This window comes from Cibotium barometz, chromosome 48 (assembly GCF_041138505.1).
Source record: "Cibotium barometz isolate CiBa-2024 chromosome 48, ASM4113850v1, whole genome shotgun sequence".
Classification (NCBI taxonomy): Eukaryota; Viridiplantae; Streptophyta; class Polypodiopsida; order Cyatheales; family Cibotiaceae; genus Cibotium; species Cibotium barometz.
Genome location: NC_141093.1, coordinates 44,462,692 through 44,481,613, shown reverse-complemented (window position 1 = coordinate 44,481,613; position 18,922 = coordinate 44,462,692).

Below are 18,922 nucleotides of genomic sequence, written 5' to 3'. Positions count from 1 at the left end.
CTCTCTCTATGGATGTGACTTCAGGTAGTTCTCCATCTCTCTATGGATGTACCAAGCCCAATCTTCTTCTTTTTCTTCATGTATTAGTGTTGATCGGGAGACAGTGTTAAAATGTGAAGTTATAGACATGAGAGCTTAAGTTGTGAAAGTCCAGGTATACGAAGGGCTTAGCCCGTGAAAGCCGTGAAAGGCTGAACCTATGAAAGGCTTAGCCCGTGATGAAAGGCTTAAGCCGTGAAAGTTTTGGTGCGAGGCATAGCCCATGAAAGGCTTAAGCCATGAAAGTTCAGGTTATAAATCTGTGAAATAATAAAGTTTTATGTGTGATGTTTTTGAGTGAAAATAAGTGTGAGTGTCTATCTATAGCATGCCCCAAACATTGGAATGCAATTAAGTACAGTATTTAGTCCTACTCCGAAAGGTTGGTATGAATTCTGTAAAATAACAAACTGCTATTTCACGAGTTTAGAAAGCCCTTACCCTTGTGAGGCAATTAAGGGCGATGATACACTCTTGCATACAAATGGACTATGGTCAAAAGGTTTACAAGGCATGGCAACTCGAAAACAGAATGATGAACATATACGGAAGAGTGAAATAAGAATGTTTTCATGTTTTATAATTCTTTTATTCAAAAGAAAAGAAACAAATCGAAGTTGGAGGACAAGCTCCTACATGTGATCAAAGGTCGCAACAAGCAATGATAAATGGAAGAACCCTTGCATGCAATCTCGCAGACGATAGCATGCGATGAACATGAATGCAAGCAATCAAGATTCAATGGTAGACGAGCACGACGAAGAGAAATGCACAAAAAAGAGAAAAAAGAAGTTTTTATTCTTCAGCGCTAGTCTCAACGACTATCTTAAGTGGGCCTGCCACGTGTTAGGTGCAAAGAACTAGCTATGGCCACTCAAAGCATGGAGTGACAACATGGGTGTTGGAGCACCATCCATGAGTAGGGAGAAGGGCAAGATTGCCATGTGATTAGCTTGTAAATTTTATTAGTATGTGTTAATTATGATTAGCAACTATTCACACATAGGCCTATATACCATGGCCCCCTTTTCACACACTTATTAGTGTCCATACCCACTTGGCCTTTGGGCCATAAGCTTATGGCCCTCAATTACAATTGGCCCTTTGGCCCAATACACTTATGCTTGGCCCTTGGCCTCATATGTACAAGTCGTTAGTTGCTGTGGCATACCATGCAGCTTGAATGTGAACACGTTTTCCATGAATGTGTGCCACCATAGATGCCGAGTGTCTCACTTTTGTTGGTACAAAATAGGCAACTTTTGTCAATCGGTCAACCAGCACATAGATGCTATCCCATCCCCTCTTGGTAGTAGAAGGCAATCCAATAATGAAATCCATACCAATATGCATCCATTTACCATCCGGAATGGGTAACGGCTGAAGCAAACCAACAGGTTTGTGTGTGGGATCCTTGTTGAGTTGACAAGGCATACACTTAGCAACATATTCTTTGACTTCCCTCCATAGGCCTTTCCAATTGAAACTTTTCCTTATGGCATCATATGTTTTGAACAAACCCAAATGTCCTCGTCGTGGGAGTAGAATGCATCTTATCCATTACCTTTTTCTTGAAGGATGAGTGGGGTACAAGATCCACCCTTTCCTTATAATAGAGGAGACCATTGTGCAATTGAAAACAAGGTAAATCATCACAAACACCATGCTGTAATTTTTGCATTATTTGTGAAGCCTCATCATCAAGCATATATTCCTCTTGAATGTCCTCAACCCAATCATTATGCACTTTCGTGATGGCCGATAGAGAACATGCCCACATTCTAGAGAGTGAATCCACCACCACAATCTCCTTTCCCTTTGTATATGTGATCTCAAAAGCATATTGTTGAGTGGTAGCCAACCATCTTCTTTGCTTGGGTGAGAGGTTTGATTGAGATAGGAAGAATTGAATAACCCTATGGTCAATTCACACATAGAATTTGCTTTCATAAAGATAGTGATGCCACTTCTTGATTGCGTGCAAAATGGCAATCATCTCTTGATAATACACATGCATCTCCATCTCTTTGTCATCAAGTTTGTGGCTTTCATAAGCAATGATCCATGATCTTGATACAAGACCGCACCAATGCCTCTTCCACATGCATCCGCTCTCTAATAGTGAAGGGCTTGGAGAAATTCGGGCATACCAAGATAGTGCTGAAGTAAGCATTCTTTTTAGCTCATCAAAACTCTTTTGTGCTGTTGCATCCCAAAAGAATGCCTCTTTCTTCAACTTATCTGTCAAAGGAGCCACTATATATGTGTATCTCTCAATGAACCGGCGATAGAATGATGAGAGACCTAAGAATCCCCTACTTGAGTGAGATTGGTGGGAGTAGGCCAATTCTTCACGCATTCCACCTTCTTGGGGTCCACCTTTATGCCATCAAGGCTCACAATGTGACCAAGGTATTCCACCTCTTTTGCCATGAATGTACACTTGGTTTTTTTGGCATACAAGTGGTTGGCTCTTAATGCATCAAATACCTCCTTCACATGAACCAAGTGCTCCTCTTCACTCTTGCTATAAACCAAGATATCATCGAAAACACCAACATAAACTTGAAGAGAAATCGTTGTAGCTTTTTGTTCATCAATGCTTGAATAGTGGCCGGTGCATTATATAAACCAAACAGCATCACCATGAAATGATAGAGACCTCTTTTGGTACGAAATGCCGTCTTGTGCTCATCCCCACTTTTCATTCTTATTTGGTGGTAGCCGGCGAACTGTAAGTCAATCTTAGTAAGAACTTGGAACCCTTCAATTCATCCAAAAGATCATCAATTCTTGGAATTGGGTACCTATTCTTGATGGTGATTTTGTTAACATCTCAATAATCAATGCACATTCTAAAAGTCCCATCCTTCTTCTTCACCAATAAAACGGGCGATGCAAATGGCGAGTAACTTGGTTCCACCCAACCAATATCAATGAGCTCTTTAACTTGCTTTGCCATTTCATCCTTTTCCACTTTTGATAACCTATATGGAGGTTTGTTGACCTGCCTTGCATTTGGCTCCAACTCAATTGCATGATCAACCTCCCTCATTGTTGGTGGAAAGCACTTGGGCATATGAAACACATCTTCATACTCTTTAAGTAACTTCTTCATGCACTCATGTGTAACTTTGCTCTCTTTTCCATTGTCTTCATCCTTACAAAGCTGTAAAACATACATATAGCCACTCTTCTTCAATTCCCTCTTGAGTTATGTGCTATTGATCAAGGTTAAGGTGCCAAAACCATACAATGTAATGGTCTCCTTCCCATGCATAAACCTCAAAAAACCTTGCTTCAAATTCATGGAAAACATTCCAAGAGTTGATAGCCAATCACACCCCAAAAACATATCAATGGGTCCCATATCGAGCACCAACAATTCAGGTTTGCAAGTGTACTCTTTTGAGAGCATCAATTCCACATTTCTACAAATCATTATGCAATCATGTTATCCCCGTTTGCTACTTCAACTTTTCTTTTCATTTCCAATGCATCCGGGTTAAACTTCATATTTCCCAATGACTTGTAATTCACAAAACTATGTGTGCTACCATTGTCCACCAACACAAATGCATCTCTTCCTTTGACCTTAGCCTTAAAAATCTCAATGTATGTGCCCCTTTGCAACTGGCATAAGATTCATTGGATATGGAACAAAGAGAAGTATTGTGTTCATATGCATTTGTAGCACCCAAAGTATGAGGAGGTAAGCCATCATAATCATGAAGATCACCAAAAGAGCCACCGGGGTCAAAAGGAAACTCCCCATCTGGATCTAAAGAATAGTCGGCATCCACAAACTCACATGGCTCTTCAAATGGCTCCAATTCTTTGTCATTATGTCATCTACCACCTCCAAGTAAACCATATTAATCCTGACATTGCGAGCTTTGCACTCCTTCCAATGATCCTTGTTGCTATACCTCCCACCACATTTGTAGCAGAGGTTTTTGTCCCTCGTCTCATTAATGCAGTCTTCCTTCATAAATTTGGTCTTGGTGACCCCATCATTAGTTAGCTTTGCACCCGCTTGAAGGCTTTTGAGAAATATTTTCACCCTTGAAAGCTCCCACATTGTATGGTTTTCCACCACTACCATAGACGGAAGGAAATTTGGGTACATTTGGAGTGGTAGGAGATGGCTTTGTGAAAGCATTTGACCCATAATCCGGCCAACGGTTCACCCATGTATTTGCATAATTTTCTTCATATACTTCAGCCAAGATCATTGCATACTTGAGAGTTGTTGGTCTTTGTGCCTTCACATCCATTCCAATTGCATTCTTTAAGCCCTTGATGTACTTGACTATTTTGAATTCTTTACTAAACCTTCCAACATGAAGCATAAGTTTCAGAAACTTATGTGTATACTCCTTCACACTTATGTATCTTTATTGTAGATCATCCCATTCACAAACCATTTTTTCCTTGTGCATCTTGGAAGTAAATGTATCCCTCATATCCTCTTTGAAAGCATCCCAACTTGTGGCCTCATAACCTTGTGATTGAAGATGCCTCCTCCATGCATGAGCATACCCTTCCAAGTGTAAAGTGGTGAAGTAAACCATAGCCTTTTCACTTTGAGGGTTCATCTCAAAATAGATATCCAATTTGTTGACCCACTCCTCATAGACATCATTATTAGTGCCTTCACCGCTAAACTTTGAGAGGACGATCTTATCCTTCACACCCTTGAATTCATCTCCATTGCCATGATGGTCACCACGCCTATGCATAGGCCCATACACATAATGATTGTAATCCTCAAACTCACCAAAGAAATCTTTCTCAACATGAGGTCTTGAAGCACTGCCTCGATGAGTATTCCCTTTGAATGGAACGTGACCATCACTCCTTAGGACTCTCGAACCTTCATTTGGAGATGCATGACCTTTGCCTTTTGCATCATTGGGTGACTGTGTAAACATTGGGTTTTGCGCATAGCACCATGAGTAGAATGAAAATTTGGGTGTGATAGTTCTGCTTGTCCTCAACATGAGTTTGTCGAACCTTGTGAGACGGTCCACCCTTGTCTTCATCCTTGGACTTCATGTCTCCGTGCATACCCCTAATCTCTTGCACAAGTGTTTTCATTATAGTGCCCGTAATCTGTTGCATCATACTTTCCATTATGCTTCTCATCATCATCATCTCATTTGTGACATATAATTTATCATTGCGGGCATTGCTTGTGCATTTGCTCCCCCACATGATTTGATGCATTGAGCACATTTGCAAAACTTGGCCCAATTTGCACATGATTGACTCTATGTGCCACATTTGCAATGTTGTCATCTTGTAGATTCACACCCTCATCACCAATCTCTTCTACCCGATCCTCATTCACCGTTTCCCTATCTTCTCTTATCTCATGAAGCTCCTTTGCTTACTTAAACGGACGTTCCCACGGCATAATGGCTCAAAATGGGAAATGACTAGTAGAAGGCTTGAATGATGTCGAAATTGAATTATCTAGGGCTCTACGGAAAGCTCTTGATGTTTTAGGGTTTTTACAACACTATTGAAAACCAAAATTAGGCTATAGAGTACTCAAAAGTCATCGGATTTGGATAATATTTGATGTGTGGTCTATTGATGAGTGACAAGTACTAACTATGCCTAAGATGGTTTGCATTTTGACCAAAGTCAAAGTGCAGATATCCTCTATTTTGACTTTTTGGTCAAAGTCAACAATATAGGTTTCACCCCCCAAATGACATTGGATTTGGGTGTACTATGGATTATGGGAAAGCCCTAATGATGTACATCCATCCTAGGATGTCATTTATCCCAAATAGCTCACTATTTCTGACTGGGCACAAGTTTGACCTCCAATAAAAAATGGCAAGTTGGAGATCCAAATAATGTCGGAACGGAAATGTTTAAGGCTTGTTGGGAAGGTATAAGGGAGTAATAAGAGATTATATAATCATACAAACTCCAGCCCTAATGTAATTTTACTGAATTAGGGTTTTGTGAATCTGTAGATTTTGCTCAAAAGCTCCTTTGGTACCCATTTGCCTTCCACATGTACCACCCTTTGTTTCCAAGCATCTTTGGCATCCAAAAGAAACTTATATGTGTCCACAATTACCCTCAATCCCAACCATGCATGTAAATTTTAATTTTTTTTGGCATGGTCTCCTTTGTATATTAGTGACCAAATCTCAAATTTTTTGATGTACTCAAAACACAACCAATGTTCTCTTGGCAATTGGCATAGCATTAAGGCATATCTTCATTGCATAATGCATTGACCAATGGCATAATACATGTGATCTTTAAGCCAATGAAGATTGATTGTTGATGGAGAGCTTTGCTTGCTAATCTCTTGTAGCCGAGCCTTCCCACCCTCTTACCAAAGTTTAGAGTCCGATGGCAAGAGTTGGGGCCATTTCTTCACTCCAGGTACCTAATCCTCTTCCTTACCACTTTACCATGGCACTCTCATGGTAAGGAAGGAAGACATACTCTCCCTGGCTTCTCCTCCGGCTTCTCCTCCAATTGTGCCGAGGTACCCCCACACATCACTTGAATACTAAGAATTGAGATGTGAGTACAAAGTGATGTGAGGTGTGATTTGAACTTCAAAAGTGTGGGTAGGATGACTTACAATGTTTTGCATGAACTCATGCACAATATCATAATATTAATCCCCTCACTTCTCTTTTAGCTTCATTAAGATTATGCATAAAAATAAAATTTATATTTTTTTCTAGAAAATTTACCATAGCTTCGTTGTTGCAATTACTGAGAATATTCCATTTTCTCATTTAAAATGAATACTTGTAATGAAAATATGATAGAAACTCCTCTTTTAGGCTAAAATTAAATTATGTTTACATAGTATAATTATAACCATAATTATAAGTATAATTATTAACATATTTATGATTAATTCTCTTGATTAAACTAAAATAACCATTCCTAATTTCTAAAAATGTTAGCATAACCCTCTTTAAATTTAGGATGAGTTAATATGATTTTTCTATATCATGAACAAGTTTAAAAGAATTTATCGTCCCTTTTTCTAGATTAAAAATCATAAAAATAACTAATCTCTTTCTCTAGCTTGTCAAGCTTAGAGTTTGGATTAAGATAAAGATATTATCATTAAGTATCATCCTTCTACCAAGGATCTAGCCATAAGAATGATTAATCTTTTCAAAAGAGAGATTTTCTTAAAGAAAACATTATAATTAAGCATAAAGATTAATCTTAATCTAATTAAACATTATTAATCTTTGAAAAGCTTGATTTGAAGAAAAAGCCATTGATTTGAAAGCTTCTCAAGCTTTAGAGAGATTGAGAAGAAGAAAATCATTGAGAGAATTTAAAAAAAATCATTAAATTAGGTTTACCTTTGAATTTGGCTGGATTCTTTGGCTAGAAGTAAAGCCCCCAAGCAAGTCCTTGGCCACCAAGAGGGGGAGGGTAATCTCCAAGAGAGGATGGAGAAAGAGAAGCTCCAAAGCTCCCAAGAGAAGAGGCAAATTAGAGGGATAATAGAAATATACTAATTTAGAGATAATACTGGGGCATGGTATTGCTCAAGGATGAAAATACAAAGGAATGAGGGTCTATTTATAGGCGAGGGAGGCCACTAACCAAGTCCAACTGGATTCTAGAACCTTCTGGCTTCAGTTTGACCCAATTTGGGACAAGATTTGGATCAATTTGTCTCCCTTTTTGATCCAGTTTACACCAAGAGAGAGGAGAGAGGAGAGATAAAATATCTTGTTTTTTTTGTATTAAAAAAGCCAAACAATGATGATAAAAAAGGTGCCTGCCTTAAGTCGCTTTCCCTCCTTATTACTGAGGTGTCAAAAATCCATCATTTTACCAAAATATCTCATTTTTTTGCTAATATACCTTAATTTTTAACTAATAAACCTTGTACTCAGTCAACTCTTCATCTTATGCAAGCATTTACTCATTTTTAGGGTATTTTCTTTTATTCTTTGTATTTATCTCATCCCCACACTTGGATTAATCCTATTAGCCCTTTGGAACCTTATTTGAACCTTAATCTAAAATTTTCTGAAAATGTGGACCCTTAGGCTAAGGCCTTGATGTCTTGGTATAACTCATGTTTAGCCTTCAAAGGTGCAAGTGATGATGCTATGCTGGCTTCACCATGAGAGAAGATCACATGCAATTTGTCTCTAATGCCTCTTTTGTAGACAATATGTCTTCCTCTTGAAAGGGGAAGCCATACGTCTTTGGTTCTTGTATTTTGGTTGCTTTTTTAGTTTTGACATTATAAGGTTCAATCACAATCAGTGATCCTATATGACACTCAACAATGCTAAGCATGCTCTCCTGAGTTTGCTTTTTGCGTTCCGCATATGTTATGTGATCATGATTTTTAATTTGGGGTGGTTGGGCGGGTTCTAGTTTCTTGATTAGTCTATGAGGTGCACTGGAGTGATGAATCAAAACTTATTTCATCCTCACTTAGCAACGTACTAGAACATGTTTCATCTTTTGACTTCTTAGAATTGTCAGGTTTTCATTACGTTTGCCCATGCGACGAGAACGAACTTACTTTCAAGCTTTTGTATCCTATGTCACACATGTGGGTTTGGTGGTTTTAGTGGTAGCCTTGGAGGTAGATGCTTCCGCATTATGTGTAGCTTTTGGCTTTATGTCCTACACATAATGCTTCCGCATTATGTGTAGCTTTTGGCTCTTTTGGGTTTATGTCCTCCACAGGCTCTTCTTCCTTGTCCTTTATTTCAACCTTGGTGTCGACAATTTGTTACCCCTTGTTTTTCTTGGGTTTAGAATGTTTTGTTCTTTCTTTTGGTTTCTGTTGTAAAACATGCTCTTCTACCCATTTTGAAGTTTATTTTTTGCGTTCTTTTTTACTGTTTCTCGTGCCTTGGTTTGCAATCATTGTTAATTCCATTTTGGATTAACAAGTATGCTTCTCATTGAGGACATTAATAAGTGTCATGTAAAGGCACTATAAAAGTTGTACATTATAAGATATTGGCCAGTGAAGGCCTTAGTTAAGTAAGTTTTGGGCGCCAAAATGTAAATAACGGTCGAATGTATATAAGGCATTTTCTCATAATAATGAATAGATACAATCACCCTTTGTGCTATTAAGAGCTCTTCTTTGTGTCTTGAAAGAGATTGAGAGACAACATTCTAGCATTTTTGCCTCTTCTATGCTTGTATGTTTTCATGCTTATGTGGGAGAGTGAGAGAGAGTGATTTATGCGAGACGATGCGAGTGACTCTACTGTGACAGCATGAAGGTGGAGCTTGGAGGTTTGGAGCTTAACAAGTGAGCTTGGAGGCCTCAGGGGACTTAAGTTTGAAGCATTGGTAAGTGCCCTATGACAGTTGTGTCCTATTGCTCTTCCTTTAGGTGAATGCATTGAGTTCCCTCTGGGAGGTATCGTAGCCCATAACATTTTTTGTGCCACTGCCGGGGAAACACCTTTGTTTCTTCCTTCCTCTTGGAGTTTTAGCTCCCATTGCATAAGATTCATGATTGCCTTTGCATTCTGGTAGTGCATTATGTAGGAAATGAATGGATAAGATTTGTGTAGAAGTGAAAAATCGTGATGAGAAATTGGTTGTGGTTGTTGTGTATTTGTGTGGTGGAGTGGTCTTGGAAGAGAGCTTCACTATTTTTTCTAGTTAATTTTGATGTTTACATCACTGGAATCATCAACGTGAACAAGCACGTTGGTGTTTTGTTTTTTCTTCTTTTCAAAAATTCACAAAAATCAAAAAAATAAGGAGCCATTGACTATGCCTTGAACTTGTATTACACTCCTTAGGCATGGCACAATCATTTTGGAAACAGTTGGATAAGTATTTTGCACCCAGAATCACATTAGTTGATGCGGGAAGTTCCCTTGTGAAACTGCAAGAAAATCGTTCATGAAACGTGAACCGTTTTCTACAACTTCACACCGTGAGTTGCTCCCAGCATCAACGTCGCGAGATGAACGCCGCAATTCACGTGATTACCTTGCCAAAAATAGGTAGCCTTATCCTGACACCTCTAACACCACGAGGTCTGACAAAATCAAGAATCGTGAACGTGTAAAAAATCGTTCACGACGTGAACCATTTTAGAATCCTTCACGACGTGAACTATTTTTAGTTCACAACGTGAACCAATTACTTTTCATGACGTGAAACCTTATCTCGTCTCACGGTGTGAACTTTTTCTGCAATTTCACGCCTTGATCAAATCAAACTCACGAACTTGGAATAGTCAGATTAACTCTAAGGAAGTCTTGAAAAAAATTAAAAATCATAACAAGGTAACGTGGAATTCTGAGTTGAAAAGGAAAAATTTTAAACACGTGGAAGTGTAGAAAATCGTTTTCACGACATGAACTATTTTCTAACACTTCATGCCGTGAACTGTTCTCTACAATCTCATGGCCTCGTAAACAAGTCGATAGAATCTAACCAAAATTTAATTGGGGCAGCAAAATATCTTATCAAATCATATCTTACTCCTGAGATGATAGTGCATCAAATCACCCATGATCTTCCTATCAAAAAAGTATGGGTTCAGGCCACTCAATAAGCACTCAATTGAGTGTCTTAAGGAATTTGTCCACTGTTGAAACTAGTAGTGATGAATCCATGGAAGAAGGGTTGCGATACTCTGGCTTTGGGGAGAAGAGGAGAAACCACCCTCCCCAAACCAGATCCATGAGACCATAGAGCATCAAATCACCCATGATCTTCCTATCAAAAAAGTATGGATTCATGCCACTCAGTAAGCACTCAATTGAGTGTCTTAAGGAATTTGTCCACTGTTGAAACTAGTAGTGATGAATCCATGGAAGAAGGGTTGCGATACTCTCAGTTTGGGGGGAGAAGATGAGAAACCACCCTCCCCCACCAGATCCAGCGGTATCATTGATATCGCCCAGGGACTTTTGGGTCTCCAAACTAGTAATGAGACGAAGAAGCGCAAGCTGCGGGCATGGGTCTGTCAAAACCAGCGCTAGACTTGGTCCAAAGCAAGAAGTGCCCATCCAAATGTCAAATTCAAGGTTGTCAAACACTAGCACCCCCCTGAATGAGAAGAGACATGGAAAGTGCGGCCAGGACGGGTCCTTGATACTCAAAGTGTGAGAGCCAAACAAAAGGAGATGGGAATTGTAAACTTACTCCAATCACGGAGTAAAGAGCCAAAAATAGTCATGGGAAGAAGTGAGGGATAATTTCCAAACGTAGAACCCATAAATGAAGAGCCCAGAGTAGAGGAAGGGGTTGTAACCCCAGAAGAAGAGGATAACCTAGCAAGAGTGGGGGCGAAGTGGAAGACCGCCTATACACAAAAAAAGGACATCGAGCAGATGATCAATCATCCTACGTTCCTACAGGACATGGAACTCTTAATTCTACAAAGGCGTACAGAGGTGGCTAATGATAGGCCATTCCAAAGTGAAGTGGCAAGACCATCCCATAGACCGGAGGTGCTTAGAAGAGCCAACATAGGAAGAGGACGAGGTCTAGGTAGGGGCGAGCAATTCCTCAAAGACCAAGAGTGGATCCAACCATCGATTTTAATGTAGCCACAAGGATGGATCTGTTGAATATGGCCACAGAAATAGGCCAAGGAATGGTAAGGGAACTAGGCACTGCTCTAGAATCCCGACCCTCTCAAGAAGCCACACATAATTTCTAAGCTCGTTCCAAAATTCTGTGGGGATGGGGATCCTATTCAACATGTAGAGATTTTTGAATCCACGTGCGAAACCTACGGGCTAGTCACAGTGATGTAACAATGATTCATGCTTTCTCACTAACCCTAGAAGGGAAGGCGCATCAATGATTTCGAACCCTCAAACCCGAGGATAAGGTTAACTTCACACAACTCAAGAATGTGTTTGTACCCAGCTTTGCCAGAAGTGGCGACAAATAGAGTCCTGTGGCACAGTTGCACAATATCAAACAAAAGGAAATGGAGTAGATGATAGACTATGGGTCTCGACTAAAGCACTTAAATTCAAGGTGCAAGCTACGGGAGAGGCTAATTGACGATCAGTTATTGCCTTGCTTCCGGAGATGAGTTAGAGACCACAAGATGCATGATTATCTAGTATTAGCCCAACCAGCTACTCTAGATGCATGTTGCAAACTGGCAATTGAATATGAAGATAATATGCTGGAATTGCCACAACCGGAGATGTCATAATATCGTCACAGCAGCAGCAACGACTTCGCGTGTTTTGTGTCACCAAGAGATTGGAACTCGGAGAAAGCAAGTCGAAAACATGGCTATGGACGAGCTCAATAATGCAATACTGGAGAAATTGAAGGTAAAGGAGGGGAGAGAAACATCTGGGCATGGGCATACCCATATTTACCCCGTAGGGAATTGGTGTGGTGCTCTATGTGCAAATTGAATCACACTACCACCAAATGTCCATAGTTAAGAGCAAGGCCCTTGCTCTATTGTGCACATTGTGTCACAGTAGGGAATCATGACACTTCCATGTGTAGATACCCAAGGTTCCAAACAATTACATAGTTGTGCCGACACCTAGAGCTCCATTGGCCTTACCATCACCACATGTGCAAATCACTGCAGCTGCAGGACAACCCAACTCTTCCTATTTACCTAGGGGGATGTTTCGAGTACAGGACACTTCACCTCTACCACCACAACTACCACAGGCTAAAATCAACCAAGTATTGACTGAAGAGTCATCAGAAGATATTGATATGGTGCGTGAAGAAGAATTTAGTGGAGAGTATTATGAGGAAGCTGCGGAGATTGCACCAGAATTCTATGTCCAATAGAATAACATGCCAGTACCTGTGTTTCAAACCATGGTATAGTGGAAGGGTAAGGACCTGAACTCAAACATGAGGAGAGGACCGCTATAATGTTTTGGCTAGCGGGCCACATTAAATCGCTGAGTGTCCATATACAAGAATGTGGTTCATACGCACCAACCCCAATAATTAACTGCTCCACCCAATGACAGCAAGTGGTTTGACTTCCGCTTCTAACCAAACCACCATATGTACCATTAGTGTGTGCACCCTAGAAATATCACACCACTCAATGTCCTGACACGAGCCTAGGCCCAATTAGGGGACAAGGGGAAGAACCGAGAAGATGCGACCACTTCCAGAACTAGTCAGAGAAGAAGAGTGAAAAAAAGTGGGTAAGGGTGACACCAGGGTCACAATCCAGGATGGATCTGAAGAAGATACCAGATCCACCCAATCGAGAGAAGAAGGGGATCAAGCATTCAACCAAAAAGAGCGTGACCTAGAGGAGCAAAGAGAAAGACCATCAACTCCTAGAGGAATGACCATCAACCCGTAAAGGAGTCAGGGAGTACCCAAATGCCCAAGAGGAGATAAGGAAGCTTGAAGACGCCACGGCCTTAGTAGAAGAATGTCAACGGCTTCATGAAGCCAAGCTAAGGGCTAATTGGGTCAAGGATACAATGTATCCAAGAAATGAACCAACAAGGGAAAGAGAATTGGATGTACCTACTCCAATTCCAGAAGAAATGGAAGAGGGATCTTAAGCAAACACAATGTCCAGGGTGTTTGAGGAAGATCTGCGGGGTGAGTCCATCCATTCCTTCCGTAGGGATGGATACGAGACACAAACATGGAAGGAACCCTGAATTACCAGAGAACCCAGAGACATAGGAAGCCTCGCGCGGCTATACTATCCACATCATTAGGGCAACTGCTACGCAATTCACCAACACTATGGGCAGACATAAGGGAATGGATAGAAGGCGGAGTTGACACTACAGAGGATGTTCTGCCACCTTTGTGGCAGAAAGAACCCTAAAACACATAAGGAGAACTAGAGTCATCAAGATACCAGTTAATCAATTGGGACGTTATTACGAAAGTGACGACACAAATGCTACAATCTCGATTCATCATATAACGGGTACTAGTAGGCACCGGCTATCCTAGATGGTGGGACGGGGATTAGCATCATCATCACAAAACGTTGTCGGGAAAACTGGGGAAAACTGTGGCAGAAAGAACCCTAAAACACATAAGGAGAACTAGAGTCATCAAGATACCAGTTAATCAATTGGGACGTTATTACGAAAGTGACGACACAAATGCTACAATCTCGATTCATCATATAACGGGTACTAGTAGGCACCGGCTATCCTAGATGGTGGGACGGGGATTAGCATCATCATCACAAAACGTTGTCGGGAAAACTGGGGAAAACTGTGGCAGAAAGAACCCTAAAACACATAAGGAGAACTAGAGTCATCAAGATACCAGTTAATCAATTGGGACGTTATTACGAAAGTGACGACACAGATGCTACAATCTCGATTCATCATATAACGGGTACTAGTAGGCACCGGCTATCCTAGATGGTGGGACGGGGATTAGCATCATCATCACAAAACGTTGTCGGAAAAACTGGGAAAAACCCGATCTAAAAAGAGCAGATCTAATCATTAAAATGGCAGACGAAACATCTTCAAGGCCCATTAGGCTTTTGGAGAATGTGAAACTCAAACTCTTTACGTTTCGCTACCATCATACATTTGTAGTAATGACTTTCTACACCAACCAGACTCATATGACATAATATTGGGAGGACCCTTCATGAGGGAATCCAAATTGGTGCACGATTGGGCATTAGATCATGTGTATGTGCATAGGGATTTGCAAATTTTAAAGATAGATCTGAGAACGTGGAGATCACACCCCATGGAAGGGCAAATGTTCAGTAATGAACGGACTGCATTTGTACAAATATGCCAACCCACAATGGAAAATTCCCAAGAGGAAGAGGAAATGAAAATGTATGCATCACTTCCTCCTCTGAATTTCAGTGAAAACTGGATGCGTGTGCTAGCTACCATAGATGTGATGCAACCCAAAGGGACCCAATATGTGGAATTTAGAATTATTCCCACTAACGCTGTCTATATGGTCAATTGGCAAAACATTGATGAAGAATCAGAAGAGGAGGTCTCTACGATAGAAGGGATTGGATCACAAGGCCATACCAACGCTTAATGCCTCAAAAGATGGCGAAAATAGAAATGATATATTGCTCGACAAAATGCCTTATTATGAAAAAACCCACGGATGCCCAATGGTTGAGATACCTCGAAGCCACTAAGGTACACGATGAGTTTTCTAAGGATTGGGGTGAAGAATTGAGTAAAATATCACTGGAGGGGAAACATAAGGAGAAGGTTATCCTTCAAGAGCCATAAACACCTAAGCTTACAAAAGCTGGGCATAAAAAATAGAACAAAGCTCTGGCAGAAGCCGAGCGAGAGGCCAGGAAAGTCATGGCCAAACTTGTTTATATTGCTAAGGACTTGACTTTGGCTGAAGAAAATGAGCTCGTTACCCTCCTTACGGAATTTAAGGATTGTTTCGCCTGGAACTACAAGGAGATGAAGGGTGTACCACCTAAGGTGGTGCAACATACGATCCCAATAATGGAAGGATCAAGCCCAACCAAGGAGAAACCATACCAGATGAGTCCTAAATATGCAACAAATTGTAAAGGAGGAAATAGATAAACTCATTGCTACGGATTTCATCTATGAGATAGAACATATGGATTGGTTGTCACCAATCGTAATAGTACCAAAAAAGAATGGGAAACTTAGGATATACGTCGATCTTAAAAAGATCAACGCAACTACTAGGAAAGACCATTATCCATTGCCCTATATGGAACATGTTTTGGAGAGAGTGGCTGGTGAAGAAGCTTACAGCTTCTTGGATGGATTTTTAGGCTACAATCAGGTGTCTATAGCACCAGAAGACCAACATAAGACATCTTTCAATATAATGTAGGGGACGTTTGCATACAAAGTCATACCTTTCAGTCTCACCAATGCCCCAACAACATTCCAACAATTGATGTACACAACCTTCAAAGATTACTTATAGAAATGGCTAGAGGTATTCATTAATGATCTGTGTGCACACTCTTAATGGGCAGACCATCGGCTTGCCTAAGGAAGGTGTTTGAGAGATGCCGATTATACCGTATATCCCTAAACCCTTTAAAGTGCCAATTTTGGGTCAAACATGGTGTGATATTGGGACATATTATCTCAAAGAACAGTATATCTATGGATGACAGCAAGGTCAAGTTAATCTTAGAGCTGCCACCACCCACTAATTATAAAGGTGTGCAAAGATTTATGGGCCACATTGGGTATTACCATCGCTTCATAATCTTCTATGCTAAAATCACCAGGCCATTGTACAATCTACTCATTGCCTTTGGCTATTACTATTGGAATTCAAGTTTACAATTACGGTAAGGAAAGGGACACAACATGTGTTGGCCAATTATATGTCAAGAATTCCAAATGGGGAACTAGCAACTGGTGTTGATGATGACCTCCCTGATGCTTGTTTGTTCAAACTGGACATGGTACCCGAATGAAGCGAAGAGATATCAGACTATCTAACTTATGGTTTTCCATAAGAAACACCCTTGAACAAAGATAAAATGCGACGTTTTATCAAGCTTGCTGCACCTTATCAATTGATGTGCGAGAGAACTATATAAGCTAGGTAAGGACAATATCCTAAGAAGATGTGTGAGAGAAGATGAGTTCGTCATGATATTGGATGAAGCTCATTCAGGGATAACCGGATGGGCATTTTGTTGGAGAGATTATGGCCCGTACGAAACTTCAAGCAGGATTATGGTGGCCTACGTTGTTCGAGGATGCCATAGAATTTGTCAAAAGTTACGAGGAATGTCAGCAATTTGCTATCCCACAACAAAGGGACAAGATGTCGCTCACCCCCTATTATTGTAAGACAACCCTTCGAGAAATGGGGGATAGATTTTGTTGGATTTATTAGTCCAGCGGCACATCCATCTTACAAGCCCGATATGTAATCATGGCCACATGGACTATTTCATCAAATGAGCATAAGCTAGAGCCTCGAAGCGAGCTGATGCACAAACAACAGCAAAATTCTTATATAAGCAAATTATCTCGAGATTCGGCTGGCCATTAGAATTAGTTAGTGATCGCGGTTCACACCTTATTAATGATTTGATTGATCATTTACTTGCTGGATTCTTAGTAGTGCACCGAAAATCATCACCTTATTATCCATAGGCTAATGGTCAAGCAAAGAGTACAAACAAAATTTTGTGTATTATCTTTACGAAAACTTTGGAAGTAACTCAAACGGACTGGGAGCATAAGCTGCTGACAACAGCCTTATGGGCATACCAAACATCATATAAGGTAGTGATGGGATCTAGTCCCTTTTGTCTAGCTTGTGGTGTTAAGGAAGTAATGCCTATGGAATACCTAGTTCGAAGCTTAAGGATTGCAGTGCAAAAGCGTTTGGCGGAGAATGCATTAGCTAAAAAGCTAATCGATTTAGAGAAGCTTGATGAGACCAGACTAATTGCATCGCATGGACTCATGGTCAAGAAACTATGCAGAAAGCATTGGTTTGACAAAAACTTGAAACAAAAAAAAATTGGAAATGGGGGACCTTGTCCTCGTGTATGGTGTAGGAAACACTAAGAAAAAGAAACTCAAGTACAGAGGCCTAGGACCCTTTCGAGTCTCTGAGATCACACCTCAGGGGTCGGTTAGAATTGAGAAAATTGAGGGCGTACTGATGGAGGGTTATGTCCATGGGAGCAAACTCAAAAAATATTTTGGACCACTGACCCACGAGATGCTCTTGCAAGAACATCTCTTAAAACAATAAAAGCAGCTCGTAAAGGAAAAAATCCAGCAAGCTCAAGAAGAGGCTAAGTCAAGGGAGGCCAAAGCCAAACTATTACTCCATAAGAGAATGTTGCATGTGAACATGGCTTTATTAACTTTCCTGGACGAAGAGGAACTGAACATTGAGCCAGCACAACTCAGGGTGGAACTCTCTACGGCTAAATGCCATGCAACGAACATTACATTAATAGATACGAGATCAAGTCATAACCTGATCTCATATGAGACATGGGTAGCCTTAGATAAACCACACCTTGAACCACTAATGCACAAGTACGTAGTGTGCACTTGACAACTACGAAAGCTGAGGGATTTTTAAGTGTTAACATTTCCATCAGAAATAATTCCTTGGTTGCAAAGGTGTTTGTCATACCTGTAGGTTCCATGGAAGAGGAAAAATGATCCTAGGACGATCTGGATTTACGCCAGTAAATGTAATATCCAATGGGAGAAGAGGACAGCACTGCTGAACAAGGGTGACAATGTCACGTCTGTACCCTTATAGAGCTTGACAAACACAGGGAAGCAGGCCATGATTGAGGAGATAGCAACACCAAGCACGGTGACATCAACTCATGAAGCAAAAAAGGCAGCAATTCTGCAATCCCTATGCAAAAAGCATCCTAAGTCACAAGGTACATAGCAATGGGTGCCCAAGGTCCAACTTAGAAACCAACCCCCCAAGGAGGAGAAAGAGGTTAATAAGGAAACAATAAGAAGGGTTCAAAAGGGATTCAAAAATAAAAAATGGCCTTCACAAAGCAGGTTGGCGATACTCCAGACAAATCAACACTCCACAAGGCATTCGGGAGTAATGGGTCCAAAAGGATTTGCTTATGGCACAAGGTTACTACCAAGGCAATATGATAGTATGGGTGCCCAAACCCCACCCAGTGGTGGCCACCATTGCAAACAACTCCGAATACAAAGGAAAGGGCAGTGAAAGCATGCGGAACCAGCTCCCAACTAAAACCAATGCTCAAACTGCACAAACACTGGTGTGGAGGAAGAAACAACTCAACAAGATGGGTTAAATATATCCAAAACAATACCAGTATAACCACCTCGATGAAGGAGTTGAACAAGGACCTTGAAGGGGAAAAAAGAAGAAGTTCAATAAACAGACTCAGTAGAAAAAC